The sequence below is a fragment of the Rattus norvegicus genome, chromosome 17, assembly GCF_021556685.1.
Source record: "Rattus norvegicus strain SHRSP/BbbUtx chromosome 17, alternate assembly SHRSP_T2T, whole genome shotgun sequence".
In the NCBI taxonomy this organism is placed as follows: domain Eukaryota; kingdom Metazoa; phylum Chordata; class Mammalia; order Rodentia; family Muridae; genus Rattus; species Rattus norvegicus.
In genome coordinates, this window is record NC_141550.1 from 29,920,606 (window position 1) to 29,932,167 (window position 11,562).

General features: G+C 40.0%; 1 pseudogene across 1 annotated transcript; it reads left to right on the top strand.

Moving 5' to 3' along the window:
- Nucleotides 1–1,811: 1,811 nt before the first annotated feature.
- On the top strand, nucleotides 1,812–3,699 carry Hmgb1-ps2 (high mobility group box 1, pseudogene 2; annotated as a pseudogene). Its single transcript, NR_024023.1, is given in 1 exon segment — nucleotides 1,812–3,699. The product of NR_024023.1 is annotated as a high mobility group box 1, pseudogene 2 (transcript).
- The last annotated feature ends 7,863 nt before the right edge of the window (nucleotides 3,700–11,562 follow it).

The window sequence follows — 11,562 nt, forward strand, 5'->3', positions numbered from 1 at the left end:
GTATTGGACATGCTCTGGATGTGTCTCTCAGGAGAAATCTATGTCTGGTCCCTTTCAGCATGCATTTTCTATCTTTATCAATCTTATCTAGTTTTGGTGACTGTATATCTATGGGCCACATGTGTGTCAGGCTCTGAATGGCCGTTCCTTGAGTCACTGCTCTAAACTTTGCTTCCATATCCCCTCCTATGGATATTTTTCCCCCTTTTAAGAAGGAGTGGGAGCATCCGCATTTTGGTCATCCTTCTTGAGCTTCCTGTGGTCTGTGGATTGCATCTTGGGTAATTCGAGCATTTTGACTAATATCCATTTATCAATGAGTACATACCATGTGTGTTTTTCTGTGATTGAGTAACCTAACTCAGGATGATATTTTCTAGTTCATTCCATTTGCCTATGAATTTCATGAAGTCATTGTTTTTGATGTAGATGTACCACATTTTCTGTATCCATTCCTTTGTTGAAGGGCATCTGGGTTCTTTCTAGCTTCTGGCTATTATAAATAAGGCTGCTATGAACATAGTGGAGAACATAGTGGAGCATGTGTCTTTGTTATATGTTGGGGCATCTTTTGGGTATATGCCCAGGAGAGGTATAGCTGGGTTCTCGGGTAGTAGAATGTCTAATTTTCTGAGGAACCTCCAGGCTGATTTCCAGAGTGGTTGTACCAGTTTGCAATCCCACCAACAATGAGTTTTCTTATTGTTACCTTTGCCTGTATAAGTCTATTGACCAGATTCTCTTTTTGAATCTGTTATGCTTATATTTTTACTAGCTGTGTATTTTGCCATAAATCAGTATCTCATCTTCCCCAACTTGAAAAGAAGATGCTCAATATAGCCAGATTTCTTTTTTTAAACCTTTTCCTCATAACTAACCTGTATTTTAAGAAACTTTTAATCTGAGATTGTAAGTTGTGAGTTGAGCCTTTTAAAGACATCCTTCAAGTTCTACACAGAGGTAGAAATCCATGACCTCAGGGTTGGGACAGATTTTTATCGGCAATCCACACCGGCCTTTGTTGGCACACTCACAGTAACCATCGGTGTAGGCCTGTGCTTACCTTTCACATATTTAATGATGCTGCTTGAGGATCTAGGAAACTGCTATCCCATTCAACCAGGCCAACCATTCTTCAGTCTTTGGAACCTAACACACCTTCATGCCTTTCTTTTTTGTTTTCTTTTCTTTTCTGCCATTATTTCTTTGACTGAAAGAACTTACTTTTCATTTTTGTTTCCTAAATATTGTTATTTTAAATCTTTTTTATTTTAGTTCTTTTTGAAGAAGAACCATTCTATATACAATCTTTCAAGAATGTGGGAATCTTTGGATACCATGCCATTCTGTGAATATGCCAGAAGTTATTTTGTATTCTTCCTCTAATAAACATTTAAATCATCTCTAGGTTATTCTGGCTTTCTGTTGTGCTTAAATGATCATTTCTTTTGGACTTGAGTTAAGGAGAACATTTCCAGGTTTGATAAGTTCTGTAGCTATGCATAAATAGTTCTAAGTATTTCCCAGAGGTGTTGGTGCCAATTTAAACTCTCCCGGAAATGATAAGAGATTCTGTGATTAACACCTCTGTACCATCTGGTCAATCTGGTCAATAAAGCTATACAGACAAAGGAACCGATAAGAAAGCTTAGCAAACACAAATTGGGAATGATCATGAGAAATATTTTCATTTAAAAGAGGGTCAAAAAATTATCCTGGTTTTGTCTCCACTGACACTTTTTTGACACTAACGAGGCTTAGATTTTCTCCATGTGTTTACTCTCATCTTGCAATGACCATGTATTTTACCTATTGTTCTTTTTTTATCTGTTATTAGTTTGGAATTCTTTGAATATTGATATTATCAATTATATGGATTCTAAATGTGTTTTTATTTGTAAAAAATATCACACAAATATATTTTTATGAAAGAGTTTTTAATTTTAACAATCATGGTGGTTATAACTAGTGTTATAGCTCACACCTATAATCCTAGCACTTTAGAGACCTATGTAGGAAGATTACCCTGAGTTCATAGCCAGTTTCAGCTACACGATGAGTTCTAGGCCAAGCCGGCTACAGCGTGAGATGCTCTCTCAAAAGAAAAAAAGGCAGTAGTAATAATAATAATAATAACAATAAAATGGCTAATTTTGGCAGTACATCGAGCTCCGTAGAGACAGCGCCAGGGCAAGCAAGAGCTGAACCGGCACTGGGCGACTCTGTGCCTCGCGGACTCGCTGAGGAAAATCCAGTAAACACGGGCAAAGGAGATCCTAAGAAGCCGAGAGGCAAAATGTCCTCATATGCATTCTTTGTGCAAACCTGCTGGGAGGAGCACAAGAAGAATCACGTGGATGCTTCTGTCATCTTCTCAGAGTTCTCCAAGAAGTGCTCAGGGAGGTGGAAGACCATGTCTGCTAAAAAAAAGGGGAAATTTGAAGATAAGGCAAAGACTGACAAGGCTCGTTATGAAAGAGAAATGGAAGCCTACATCCCTCCCAAAGGGGAGACCAAAGAGAAGTTCAAGGACCCCAATGACCCCAAGAGGCCTCCGTCGGCCTTCTTCTTGTTCTGTTCTGAGTAGCGCCCAAAAATCAAAGGCGAGCATCCTGGCTTATCCATTGGTGATGTTGCAAAGAAACGAGGAGAGATGTGGAACAACGCTGCCGCGGATGACAAGCAGCCCTATGGGAAGATGGCCGCCAAGCTGAAGGAGAAGTACGAGAAGGATATTGCTGCCTACAGAGCTAAAGGGAAACCTGATGCACTGAGAAAGGGGGTTATCAAGGCTGAAAAGAGCAAGTAAAAGAAGGACGAGGAAGACCGTAAGGAAAATGAAGAGGATGAAGAAGAGGAAGGTGAAGGTGAAAAAGATGACTATGAATAAGTTGGTTCCACCGCAGTTTTTTTCTTGTCTACAAAAGCATTTATCGCCCCTGTACATAACTCACTCCTTTTAAAGAAAAAAAAAATGAAATGTAAGGCTGTGTAAGATTTGTTTTTAAACTGTCCGGTGCCTTTTTTGTATAGTTAACACACTACCAAATGTGTCTTTAGATAGCCCTGTCCTGGTCGTGTTCTCAATAGCCACTAACCTTGCCTGGTACAGTCTGGGGGTTGTCAATTGGCATGGAAATTTAAAGCAGGTTCTTGTTGGTGCACAGCACAAATTATTTATATATGGGGACAGTAGTTTGGTTTTTGGTTTTTGGGGTTTTTTTTTTTTTTTTGTTTTGTTTTGTTTTGTTTTTCCTTTGGTTTTATTTGGGTTTTTTTTTCTTTCATCTTCAGTTGTCTCTGATGCAGCTTATATGAAGATAATTGTTCTGTTAACTGAATACTGCTCTGAAATTGAAAAAGTAATCAAGGCTGTTTTGTTGACATTCAATGCTTCTAAGTAAATACAGGTTGTTTTTTTTTTTTTAAATCTTGATTGTCAGCTTGATTGGATTGAGACGCACCAAAGAGAGTACTGAAGCACACCTTCTCGCTGTGTCCAAGAGAGTATCTCCAAGGGTTACTAGATCCTGAGGGCTCTGATCTAAGTAATGTTTAATCTAGTCATAGGCTCTTCGCGGAAGCCAGATAGCCACAGACCAAACACTCTGAAACCTGGGAACAAAATAAGTCCTTTCTCTTTTACATTCTTCCTGTCAGATTTTTGTTCCAATAAACAAAGTTTGACTAACACAAGGATCAGCATCTTATGTCATTTTTCTGTTGGTTAGCGCCGTAAGTTCATAGAGCTGGCTAGCAAGTGCACCATGGAAATCACTTGGTTTGGCCGTGTCTGCATCTCACATGCTATACTAGGCTCCCTTTTCCAAAGGCACAAAGTGAAAATAGAAGCCCCTTCCTGACTCCACTTTTGCAGTGATAACCGTAGTTAAGATTTAGGGTAGAATATCCAGCACTTTTTGCCATGTTCTTGTTAATGATCTTTTTTTTTTTTTTTTTTTTTTTTTGGTTCTTTTTTTCGGAGCTGGGGACCGAACCCAGGGCCTTGCGCTTCCTAGGTAAGCGCTCTACCACTGAGCTAAATCCCCAGCCCCGATCTCTCTTTTTTTTTTTAATGAAGATAATCCATCACAACTACTTCAGAACTTACATTTCTTTTTGTGGGACAGTATCTCCTTATAAAGCTCTGGCTGACCTGGAACTTACTATAGACCAAACCAGCCTCAATCAAACTCACAGAGACCCACCCAGTTCTGCCCCCTGAATCTTGGGATTAAAGGAGCACACGCACCACCACCAGCAGCTAGAATGAGTATTTCTCATTTGGCACTATAAGATGAATCACTGATACAGGTTAGGGGTTCCAAAGCAGAGAGTAAGTTTGGTGTACAATAGTGATTTTAGGATCAACATTCTCAAAGGGTGAGGAAGTAAGTTGCAAGAAGAGGAGCTTTGCTCATGGCCCAATAGTGTCTGTCTAGGGTTTATGTTGCTTGGTACTGTTACTCTATACCAAGCTCAAATGGTTCTGTCCTTACGACCACTCCTTGCAGAGTTACAGATGTGAACTGGCCTGAGCAAGTTAGGTTGAGACCGATGTTTCTGGCACCTCTGTTTTGTGCTATGATAACTGAATATCAAAGACTGGATAATTTCTGATGAGCACCAAAATGGTTTTGTACTTTTAGACTGGGAAGTTCCAGGGTGAGGGACTACATCCTATTGCTGTGTTTCACCCATGAAGACAGAAAGAAAACATAAAGGTGGAAGAAAACAGGAGCACCGTTTCAAACAACATTTATCCATACAAAGAGTGGCCACATCAAGGCAGAAGTACTTCCTTTCTAGCCCCAGTTTCCCACTTGGTTTCTCAGGGATTGAGCTTTCAACTAGATGCTTTGGGGAGGGGCATATTCAAACCATAACAGCAGCTTCTGTGTCTGCCTTGATCCACTTTGTGCTTTAAGTCTTCCCGTTTTATTCCTTTTGTCCTTAGTGTGTGTTCTCTGAATGGTGTCTACAATTATCAAAGTAGTTCTTAAATCCACCGTAACTCCTTCCTTCCTTCCTTCCTTCCTTCCTTCCTTCCTTCCTTCCTTCCTTTCTCCCTTTCTTTCTTCCCTTCTTTAAGATTTATTTCTTTCAGATGTATTTGTCTGCTTGTCTGTCTGCACACCAGAAGAGGGATTGGATCCCATTATATTGTCAGCTGCTATGTGGGTGTAGGAAATTGAACTCAGGACCCCTGAAAAAATACCTTAACCATCTATCTAACCCAACTTCTGCCTTTCTTAACTATAAAATGGGGGCACTATAATTCATTTAAATTTTGTGGCAATAGTAATATGCAATATGGTTCCAAATTTAAAGCAGCTTCCTGATTAGTAAATCATAGTTGCTCTCTATGATGGTTTGTATATCCTTGGCCCAGGGTGTGGCACTTTTAGGAGGTGTGACCTTGTTGGAGTGGGTATGTCACCCTGGGCCTGGACTTAAGACCCTCATCCTAGCTGCCTAGAAGCCAGTATTCTGCTAGCAGCCTTCAGATGAAAATGTAGAACTCTCAGCTCTCTGCCTGGATGCTGCCATGTTCCTGCCTTGATGATAATGGACTGAACCTCTGAACCTGTGAACCGGCCCTGATTAAATGTCCTTATAAGAGTTGTCTTGGTCATGATGTCTGTTCACAGCAATAAAACCCGAACTAAGACACTGTTTTAACATTTATTCAAGAATATTTGACAAATAAGGATTTTTAAATTTCCTGCTTTTACTTGTATAAAAATGCTTCAAATCTTTATGCACATTGCTGCTCACACATGACTCAAAAGTCTCTAACAGAGTATTTCATAGCGCACTGAGCAGAACAAAGGTGCTATTCATTGTTTTAAAACCCATTTTAACCTTGTTATCAATGTATGATACAGAGATAATTTTTCATTAGATTATTTTCTATGTAGCGATAGGGGAAGAGGGGTACTTTGTTTTTGAAAAACATGTGGAAAATCCATTAAATATTGTCTTAGTCAAGGTTCGCATTCCTGCACAATACATCATAGCCAAGAAGCAAGTTGGGGAGAAAAGGGTTTATTCAGCTTACACATTTACATTGCTGTTCATCACAAAAAGAAGTCAGGACAGGAACTCACACAGGGCAGGAACCTGGAGGCAGGAACTGATGCGGAGGCCATGGAGGGATCTTACTTACTGGCTTGCTTCCCCTGGCTTGCTTAGCTTGCTTTCTTATAGAACCCAGGACTACCAGCCCAGGGATGGCACCATCCACAATGGGCTGGGACTTCCTTCTTGATCACTAATAGAGAAAATGCCTTACAGCTGGATCTCATGGAGGCATTTTCTCAAGGGAAGCTCCTTTCTCTATGATAATTTTAGCTGATGTCAAGTTGACACACAAAACCAGCCAGTACAACTATTACACTAACACTTCAGTTGTGGATTTTTTTTTTGAGAAAGGATATCAGTATGTAGTTTAAGTCAGTCTTAAACTCATGATTCTTTTAGCCTCTGGAATACTGGGAATATGGGTGTGTATCACTATGCCCAGCTGTGATGGTTATTTCTTCATATTTTTAAAAATATTATTTTTATATGTATGTGTGTGCCTGCACGAGTTTATGAGCACCATATATATATATGTATATATATGTATACATACATATATATATATATATATATATATATATATATATATATATATATGTGCAGGAGCACATGCAGGTCAGATAAGGCATCAGGTCCCTGGAACTAGAGTTACAGGCATTGTGAGCTGCCTGATGTGGGTGCTGGGATCTGCATTTAGGTTCTCTGCAAACAGTAAACATGCTTAACCCCTGGGCAATCTCTACATCCCTATTTCTTTCTATTCTGAAATATCTGTTTTATGAGTTTCAGTTATAGTGTAAGAATATTAGTTGGTTCAGCCATCTCTTAGGTGGAAAATCATAAAATGCTAATGAATATTTTATTTCCTTTGGTGTTCCTTATATCTTGTAGAGCTCTTTACTTCATTTATGACAACTTTGTAGACCCAGAAATTCAGCAGGCTTATTCCTATTCCAGAACCCATTCTGTTTTCTGAGCCTCTGCCCAGAGCCCTCTTTTTTGCCATGGTTCACCCCTCTGGCACTCAGGTTTATCTCAAGAACCCATTTTCAGGAATCATCCAGTCTGAAGTAGCCTCTGACTCCTGATTTACAAGCATCCCTTGCCCTGTTTCCTTTCCCTTTCCCTAGTTAAGCCTCAATGTATATACCTTCTTCCTTTTTATTTAAGTTTTTAGGTTAGTATACAAAAGAATGGATCTTATGATTCCATTTTCACACTTCTATCATCATCCTTCTATCCTTCCATCACGACCCCACCTGCCCTGTTGTTGTGTTTTATTAAAAAAAAAAAAAAAGGAGGCCAGGATATGTTTCCTAGAGCCAGGTATGAGGTGGGAGGGGCCCCAGCAGGCCCATGCTGAGGCATCCTTTCCCCCTGAGGTACAAGCCATACAATGGATATAGTATGGAATAGAGTTGATTTAGGGCATAGGAAGGGAGTAGAGACTGTGGGGGTGGGGGAGAGGAGAGCCTGGCCAGGAACACGTGGAGAGAGGGGGAGAAGAGAGAGAGAATAAGAATGGGGAAGGGGGGCAAACAGCCCCTTTTATAGTAAGCCAGGGCTACTGGGTTGTTGCCAGGTAACTGTGGGGCAGGACCTAGAAGGAATTCTAACACCTGTGAAATTCTCTCTTTTACTTTAACCATTGGCCACCGAATTCGATATGAGTGGTAAAACTCCTATCAGGGATTTTGGTTGGTAGCTCTTTCCCTAACATCTGACAATACTTAGCATGCTAGTCATATAATATATATCATTTTTATTAATTTCAGCATTGTGAGCCCATAATTTAACTTCTTTGACAAGAAGCTTTAGATTATTAAGTGGATTTATCCAAATCTTAACTGTTATCAACTATATTTAGACCCCAAAAGATCTATGTCCACTATAGTGTTACCCCTGTTTCAAACATAAGACATATCTACATTACATCCCTAATTTAGGATTTAAGTGTATCCAACAGACAGCGACTGAATCTATACATTAAATAATTCTCCTTATGAAAATTTTAGGGCCAACAAGATGCCTCAGCAGGTAAAAGATTTGCCTCATGAGCCTTATGGCTTGAGTTTTATAGCCAGATCCCACAGTGGAAAAGGAGAATCAACTCCTGAAAGGTAGCTCTGACCTCACACATGAGCCATGGCATGAATGTTCCTCCACCCCCACTAATAATGTTAACAGTGATGATTTTAAAAGAAAACTTTAGACATTTGGTTCATGTCCACAGTTGTTAACAAACATTTAATTTAATAGAATAAGAGTGTCTTGCCTGCACTAGAGAAAAAAGCTGTGTCTTTGTAGGATGTTTCTTTCTGTTTTGGAAAGAAATCCCTGCCAGAATTCTCCATCATGGTGACTCTGTGTTCTCTGTCAGAAAGTGGGGGCTCTGGTTTCCTGTGTTTTCTAGGCTTTGGAGATTTGTTTAAGATCTGTGTTTTTGGAGGGAACATTTCCATGGTTACAGTTTTCCCTTCTTTCACCCTTAAAAAAAACAAGAGCTAGTGGAATGCCCCAGTTCCCAGATCACCACTACACAGATGTCTTTCTATCTGCCTACACATGAAATTTTGGGCCAAGTTCTATTTCTACGAGTTTATTCCCTCCAATGATTCTTTGAAATGAAGCAAGGCTTAGATTGGCAAATTAAACAGGGAATGGTCTATGTTATATAAATAGCCTGAACTCATGTAGGATGGATTTAGAGGTATGGTATATGAAGGGAGATATTGTTTGGGGAGCAGAAATAAATTATAGCTCCAGGTAGCAAACACAAATGTGTGGAGAATTAATTGTGTATTTAGAAGAACTATATTGTGTTTAAAAATAGCACTCAACATTTTACATGTAAAGCTTCATGTTGGACTGTTAAAATAAGCCTGCACACTTTTACTCGGATGGACCAGTAAAACTCACTGTTTCTTATATTCCTGTGTCACTTATTGCTGCTCTCCCAAATCTGGTTCAATAATGTGCACAGTAAAATCCATACATTTCTTTCATGAGCACTGCATAGATATTCTTGAGTTACACTCATGAATTAATGTCAAAGTGTATTATGAGTAAGGGATAACAAATATTTGCATGGGAAGGAGTGACCAAAGAAATAATTTTCAAAATATCTGTCAGTCATCTATCTGTCTATCTGTCTGTCTGTCTATCCATCCATCTATCTATCTCTATTGATAAATAGATCAATATAGATATATCTATGTATAGATATACATTCCTTAAAGCAATAGTAAATGGGGGAGAATGGCATCCAGGTAGCTTTGGCTGCCTGGATGCACTTGCCTTACCCTCCCAATTGCTGGGATTAAAAGCATGCAGCTTTATGCCCAGCCTTGGCTCATGTTTTGAGGGAATATGGTCCATCTCCCAAAGGACTGGGAGGAGGGGATGGAGTGCAAACTGTGATATAAAGTAAATAAATTCATTAATTAAAAAAAAAGAATTAGGTCAAGTTGCATAGCAATAGTTTTTCCTGACCTCTCAAGAGTTTAGGATTGGAGCTGCCTGCATCTATGAAACTAAAATATCCTATTCATTAGCCCATAAAACTATCACTGGTCTTTTTATTTAAAAAATGTTTTTCCTTACTGAGTTTGTTGAAGTGGAATACATGTCTAATTAAGATAGTGCTATTATACCTTTCAAAGGATCCTAATTAAGGATCTTACGTTCCCTAAAGGATCAATGTGACAAATGACAAATGACAGCAGCAAGCTGCTGCTGTCAAAGTTGCAGAATCATAAATGCAGCCGGTGGCTCGCTGGAGTAAATATTTTTGAAGTCCAAACATCTACACATAACTTTCCCTCTAAGTACCTGTCCTATTTACTAGCCCAAGGACACAATATCACATTTTCATAATAAGCATATATAGAGCAGAAAATCCACGTGGATTTTTTTCCTTATGGCCACTGTGATAATAAGCAAGCTTTAACTGCCAGGCAGAAACAGGAGATCATTCTGTCACTGAGACACAACTTTAGATTTCATTGGAGACCTTAAAGATACAGCATTAAAATGCCCAGCCCTTGACAGTCTTCACGGTTTGGGTGTGAAATGTCTCCCAAAGGTTCCTACGGTTGAATACTTGATCCCCAGCTGGTGGGGAGGTTTGGGATATGTAGAAATGGAGCCTTACTGGAGAAAGTAGGCCTCTGGGGATAGCCCTGGAGGTTTGCAGCTTGGTCCTGCTTTCTATCTGGTCTCCACTTCCTAGTCAGCAAAGACATGAAGAGGTGGAAAATTGTAGCCACACCCTCTCACAACTGTGGAAATGCTTGCCTCCGTACCTTCCCCTTCCCCTAGCCACTCTTCCTCCATTTCTCTTCAGAAAAAGAGAGGTCTCCCATGGATATCAACCTGCCGTGGCATATCAATGTCCAGTAAGTCTAGGTGGATCTTCTCCTATGGAGGCTAGATGAGGCCGCCTGATAGGAGGAAAGGGTCCCAGGGGGGCAGACAACAGAGTCAGAGACAGCTCCTGCTACTGCTGTTAGTAGTCCCACTTGAGGACCAAGCTAGACAACTGTAACATGTGGGCAGAGGTCCTAATGACTTATTTCTTATTTGTCAATATGTAATACCCACCGTGCCCACACCCCAGCTTTTGTTTTGTTTTCTGAGACAAGGTCTTGCTATGTAGCCTTGCAGATATACCACACTGGCTTGGAACTTATAGAAATCTGCCTGCCACAGCCTCCCATGGCTGGGGTTAAACGCTACCATAGACATTGGGGTTTAACAATCTCCTGATGGAGACCATAAGTAATGTAGGCATTCTAAGCTGTTATGCAACTGGAATATGTCTCATCTCTTTCCATTGATGTGGTCCACAGAATGAAATACTGGGCAGTTACCTCCAAAGCCCTTTGATTTATTGTATTCCTGTTTTCCCTTCTCCTCATCTCCTTGCTTGTGATTCTCTCATGGCATCCTTCCTCCCCAGGAATGACCAACTTCACTTTAGGACCAAATGATCACCAATGTCTGGGCTGAAGAGCTATTCTCATATTTCATAAAACCGAGAGTGCTATTTTTAAAGGAGGACATTGTATGGCACACATATATGGGATAAGCTTTTTGAGCATGGAACCAACACAGTAATCCAGTAAATGTCACTTGAAGATTAACTTTTTAGACAACTTTTGAAGCCTCTCAAAGCATTTAGTACTTAATTTTACAAGTGGCCTTCTGTATGCTAGCAAACTATCAATGAGGTATATCTTTTGTCTTTCCTTTTTTAAAATTTTTATTCTATTTACATATTTCCTTATGCCTTACATTGATCTTAGGAATTTTGTCTCTGCCCCTTGAGAGCTGAGGTTGCTGGTGTGTGGCACCAGGCTTGGCTGATAATTCCACTTTTTGAGAGGTCATTTTGTTAGGGTTCTGGCCTTTGCCTTGTAGCCTGGTTCCGGATCTTCCTTGCCCTGTAGTTAGGGGGGACAATTGCTTGCAGGGACG